We start from the raw sequence: 6,647 nt of genomic DNA on the forward strand, positions 1-6,647 counted from the left end.
TGTAGAGTTCATCCTTATTTATTTATTTATATTTCAAATTTCTGTCATTGCCCATCTCCCCCAAAGGGAGAGATAAACTTTGTTATTGATTTGCATCTATCTCTATTTATCTCACACTGCAAAGCTATATAAAAATGATGTATACCAAATCACATCAAATACAAAAATAATAAACTCATTTTAAAGTGTTGAAACAGCACAAAAGCATTAGAATAATATTTTTAAAAGAATATTTCTATGCAGGCCCACACTTTCTTCCTTAGAACTTGAAAAGTGGATACAGTACAGTAGATAAAGGTTGAATTCTCTGTCTGAATGTTTTTCACACATTTATATTACACTTTTTTTTCTCAGCAACATTCTGAATGTTCAATATTTGAGAAGCCTTTAGACTTTAGAAACTATTTTTTTTTTATTTGTAAACAAAAGTAGGCCACTTTTGAGGGCAGAGCCTCAGAGGTAATTCATAATAGGTCTATTGTGACTATTTTACAATGGATTTTGAATTGTCTCCATCCTGAAAATGACATCATTGAGAAATAATCCAATAATTTCACATATTAAATTTTACTGAAATTGCTAGAGATATCTAAAGTGATATAAAAAATAGAATAAAGTCAGTTTTTTAAAAAACCAATTTAACTTTAAACAGATGTGGGACAAGCAATTTCATTGGTACCATGTGCCTTCACAATGCCAAAGGTTCCCCAGTCTCATGTGTCCTCATCTCATACCAGCCTATGAGTGAAACAGCCTTAAATTATCATGGAATGTACCAATGTAAATGCTACAAAAAGTTTTTTTTTTTTTCCCCCTGTAAAACTAACACTTTCCCATCATAGCTTCTAGGTATGTAAATTCTGTAATAGAAAGTCCTTTTGTCTTGAAGGTGATTACCTGTCATAGGTGTGAACAGAGATATATTTGGATTTCAGTGGCATAAAACCATTTGTAATTAATTAGTTAATTAAATAATTTATTTGGGAGATGTAGACCTGCCCTTTTTTCTCTAACCAGTCTTATGGAAGTCATTTCTTTCCCATCATTTGTCTCTGCATGAGCACACTGATTCTTTTCATGACCATCACCTGTCCCCCTCCCCAGTTTTTGACAGCACCCTCTCTGTAATTTTCCAACAAGGTAGAAGAGACAGCAAAACTATATAGCTACTGTTAATTATGTTCATATTTGTTAGCCAGCCAAACTGTAGTTTAAACAAGCCTAATGATAATCATGTAAACAAATAAAATGTTATGCTTTAATGGTATTCTGAAATATATCTTTAGTTATTGGATGCAGCCACTCTCTTTTTCCTTAATTAATTAATTAAAGCATTTATACGGCCACCCACCTTAACCAAGCTGATCCTGGGAGGCTTACAAAAAACAACACCACCTAACAAAAATAATAGCTGCAATATATACACCAACAAACAACAATAAAATGGTAAAGTAAACAACAGTAATACCAACAACCAATCAGGACTCCAGTACATCACAAACCAAAGTCCTGGGGAAAGATCTAGGTCTTGACAGTCTTTCTAAAGGCCAGCAGAGTCAGGGGTAACTGTATGTCAGGATGAAGGTTATTCCATAAAATAGGGACCGTCACCAAGAAGGCCTGCCTCCTGGGTCCCACAAGATGGCATTGTTTCAATAAAGGGCCTCCAAATGGTCCCTCCCTATCCAAATATGTGGGGTGGGCAGTTACCATGGGAAGACAGTTCTTCAAGTAACCAAATCCAGTGACCATAAAATAATAAGGGATATTGGGGTACTGCTGGTCATTTGTCAGTTTGTCAGTTTCCCCATATTTGTCAATTTCAAATGCATATAGGTCAGTTTCGAATCACTTCTCCTTCTTCTCAGTTCAGTAAGAGACAAAGTTGCACAGCAGCTTATCGATTTTAGTTATTCTGCTGTACAGCATCTAGCTAGTTACAGGACTCCTCAATGTTCCTCTTCTCTGGGGCTTTTTTCCCCATACCTTTATTTATTTCACTTTATTTTAACTTTAGAAATGGGATGCGAGGGGAAGGGAAGTCAAACCAAGCTAGTGAAGCAGAGGCAAAGTTCCAAAGTCAGATTCATCCCATTCATGCTGCAGTGCCCTGATTCATGAATGTTTTTTTTTTGCTGGCTGGTGATATCCTGAAAGGGGAACAACAACAAAGCCAGAGGAAATTACCTTGAATGATGGATGATGAAATGCAGTAAATTTTGCACTGAAACAAGGTTGGGTGGATAGCACTTTAATTCAATAGTAGGGAAGGGTTCAAAGATAAAAATTATGTTAAAAGATCCTAACTTATATTAAAAGTGTTAGTCATCTAGTGACTAATTGTTGCATATTGCTTGGCACTTTCTTGTTGATGCTATCAAATGCACCTTTCGTTTAACCTAAGCTTCACAGGCAGCCTAGAAGTCATAGTTTTTCCTCAGTTTTGAATCTTCTCTGTACCATCGGCCCATAGCCATATGTCCTTGAATTTTCTCTAATGAGGCTACTGAAACCCCAGCAGCGAGTGAAACATATTCATGTTGTGGTTGTTCCTCCTTGCCCATTAGGAATAAATTGATCAGTTTTATGTAGGGAGAGTTATACTATATCAGATAGCAAATAAATGATTTATGTGAGAAGCAGGCCATTAGTCTTACAAGCTTCTTCATGTTGCAACTGGGAAAACAAAGGAACGTATCTATTGAAGACAAAAGTCATGTTGTAAAAAATACTGTAGATTATTTTTTAAAGAAACAAATAAATCTGGAAAAGGAAAACAAAAAACAAAAAGCAAACTTTGAGTAAATAAACTCCAGATATGTTTGACATAAAAATTTGCTACTAATTTTTGAAATCTGTGCTACTTATTTATTTATTCAATTCATATGGCCACCCGTCTCACATATGGGACTCTGGGCAGTTTACATAAAATAGATAAAAAACATATAATACAAAAAAATAAAAACATAAAAATCCACAGCAGCTGAGAATCATTAAAAAAAAGCACCATTAACACAATCAGGAGACAGGCTCTGTCCCACACTTGGGGCCCCAGGCTCAGGCACAAAACCGAGTTTTCAAGGCCCTGCAAAAGAACAGGAGTGTCAGGGCTAACCTTAACTCCAGAAGGATTATGTTTTTGTTTGTCTCATCAGCCCTAATTTGAAAGGGGGGGGGGTGACAAGAGAAAACCAGGTGGTGAAGTTTTCCACAGTATCTACAAAATTATTTATTAAATTTGTAGACAGCACTCTATGATAAATAATGTTCAGGTTCCAATTGAGAATATTTGTAGCTCAGGATTGAACTGCTTGTGTTGGGGGGTGGGTGTTGTTTTCTTCTTGGTAGTTCCTTGATTAGGCTGTTGTTTGCTGCTTGGTTGAGTGACTCAGTTAATAGTTCCTTGATTAGGGTATTGTGTACTGTTTGTTCATCTGGTGTTAATCCTGGTATTAATCTCTGCATATTTGGGTATTGATTGCTGGTGAGGAGATGTTCTGGTCTTTTGGCTTTTCTATTGTTTATTTTGAATAGTATGTAAAGAGTCCCCTTTTTGGGAGAGATGGGCAGCGACAGAAATTTGAAGAATAAATAAATAAATAATGTTCCACCTGTTGATGGCTGACTTGTCTGAGTGCCAAGGTTCCAGGAATTCCCTAGCATTTTTTGATTTGGCTCACTCTAGGATGCTCACAGTTTCCCAGTTGGAAGTATGGTTGAGTCTGTCCATGTTTTGTGAGATTAAGGAGTTTTCACTGTGACTGCTAGTTGGTGTTTGTGGATGCGGTCTGCTAGTTTTCTCCCTGTCTGTCCTATATAGTGTCTCTTACATCCCTACACATGTGTAAGGAGGGAACAACATCCCCCTACAAACATAAGCAGGGCAAGCCACTGTATATAAACAGAGAACAAACCCTACTCCCTTTTCGCACTGAAGATGTTGCCTAGTCTGGCAATGAAACATCTGCAAGAAAACAACAAGGCTCAGAGAGCACCAAGGACTCCACAATGTTCAGGTTATGTAATGCTTATAAAATTCAGATGCCATGTTTTGGTGGTACTAACTTGACTTAGAGTTTTGGTCTCTGGGCAAGCTTAACTCACTTGATCCTGGTTCTGGAAGTTCCTGTAAGTGAGAACTGTAGCTTTTCTATAACTAGCTGTGCATGATAGTGCCAGAGTTGGTCATGACAATATAGGATTAAGGTAACCTGTGCAGTAGCTGGTTCAACCATTGCATATGGTTATCTAATTTATTTCATGCTACGGATAAAGGAAACAATTCTAGCACAGTATTCATTCCATGATAGTCATTAGAAAGGAATTTCTAGGAATTTGCTTTTATATATGATGCATAGACTTTCTTGCAATCAGGCCAGTGACAGGCCAAGTGTATTTCCAAGGTTGGAACTGGGGTCCATTGTTATTGACCCATGATTAGTGATGCCAGGCTATTTTTAGTTGCATGGATGGTGTTATTCTGTAAGTTAATAAACCTGATAATGTATTTTTCTATATTAGTATTTGCTTTGTAGTTTGAACTGTTCTTTCTGCTTCTTCCTTGGTTTATGGATAGCAGGGATTGGTGATCATGATTAAAATGATATTTCTCTGCAAACAGGACAAATCTTACACTGTGAACTATGGAGTATTGTCTGTTGTGAGTATTAGGACATTCTCATATAGATATTTATTTATTTAGAAAATGTATATGGCTTCCCATCTTAAATACATAACTCTGGGCAGCTACAACCAATTAACAAGCAAACAAACAAACAAACATAAACCAATACAAAAAGAACCCCATAATCAAACAAGATTTAAAATCCAATACAAAGAAAAAGCCAAGGCGTCATATAACAAATTCACAAACAGACACACATTTATGTGGTTCTCCTAACATCCTGGTCCTAACATTGGGGAAAAAGCCAGTGGCCTGTTGAATTAATTATGATCAGAAGATTTTGGTGGCTATCAGAACAATCTGCTATGATACTTTCGTGAGACACTCTATGTCACAGGCTCAGGGGTGAGACAGTCTCAAGCAATACAGAAGCCAACTGCCATAGGGAAATTTTAGTTTTTTTTGCAAAGGAGCAAGTTACAAAATTAAATCTTTTCTTGGTGGTCTATTATTTATGAAAAAAGAAGCATTGCTGATTCTAAAGTTTAGTTCCTAATTTTCTTTTCTTTATCTTTAAACTAACCACTATATGCTGTTTTTCTTTCTTTTCCCTACTTCTCAATTTATTTCACTTTCAACCTCCCCCTAAGAGCTGTTAACCTATAACAGGACTAGTTTTACCTGGCTACTCTCCCATGGTCTGGGGGTGGGGGTAGGTGGGAAAAAGGTTCTTCCATTTCCCCTCTCTCATCCTCATCCCAGGCACTCACCTCTCTTGTAGATGGCCTCTGCCACCACTGGGCACTGCCAATATGGGTTGGGCCTGCTTTATGTGATGCTACTTCTGGCCTAGCTCATGGTTGCTAGGGTGATGTTTGGCTGCTTCATTGACTGCCACTAGGTCTGTTAGCTGACTGTACTAGACAATCCAGCTGTTTCCTCACTACTTGTCTGCCACCATTGCCTATCTCTGTTAGTCAATCCCTTGCTTCTAAACTTTCGACCACTGTAGCCATTGACTTTCATTAGCTTGTTCTGTTAGATGAATTCCTCATTGCTTTTCTGATGACATCTGGTCCCCATACTGCCAATTTTCCTCTTTGTAGGTTGCTGCTTCCAAGCTCTGCTGACCACAACTGACCTCTCCTTGGAACTTGTCAACCTCTTCAGTGGTTATGGAATGTGGAGTCCTTGGTGCTCTCTGAGTCTTGTTGTTTTCTTGAAGAAGTTTCATTGCCAGACTAGGCAACATCTTCAGTGTGAAAAGGGAGTAGGCCTTGCTCTCTGTTTATATACCGGGGTTTGTCCAGCTTGTATTGGTGGAGGTGTTGTTCTTTCCTTGGAAGTTCCTTGATTGGGCTGTTGTTTGCTGCTTGGTTGATTGACTGAGTTAATAGTTCCTTGATTAGGGTATATTGTGTTATCTGATTGTTCCTCTGATGTTAATCCTAGTGTTAATCTTTGCATATGTGGGTGTTGATTACTGGCAAGGAAGTGTTCTGGTCTTTTGGCTTTTCTGTTGTCTCTTTTGAATGGTATGTAAATGTTGTTTACCTCTATGTGTCTGTTGATGGCTGCTTTGTCTGAGTGCCAGGCTTCCAGGAATTCTCTAGCATTTTTGGATTTAGCTTGGTCTAGGATGCTCACAGTTTCCCAGTTGAAACTATGGTTGTGTCTGTCCATGTGTTGTAAGACTAAGGAGTTTTCATCATGTCTTCTGACTGCTAGTTGATGTTTGTGGATGCGCTCTGCTAGTCTTCTGCCTGTCTGTCCCACATAGTGGCTGATACAGTCCTTACACTGTATGTTGTAGATGATGCCTGTTTTTTTTCTTCTTGGGCTACTGGGTCTTTTGGTTAGTGTCAGTAGCTTTCCTGTAGACTTGCACTTTACCAAAAACTCAGCCATGAATTCAGAGGGTTTAATTCCTAAAATGTCTTCCACCTTTTCTGGATCTGTTCTCAATGTTCATGTGATGCAGTGTCCAAGATATATAAGCCTAGCAGGCATCTCTTTTAGGGTT

Source organism: Candoia aspera, chromosome 5 (assembly GCF_035149785.1).
Source record: "Candoia aspera isolate rCanAsp1 chromosome 5, rCanAsp1.hap2, whole genome shotgun sequence".
In the NCBI taxonomy this organism is placed as follows: domain Eukaryota; kingdom Metazoa; phylum Chordata; class Lepidosauria; order Squamata; family Boidae; genus Candoia; species Candoia aspera.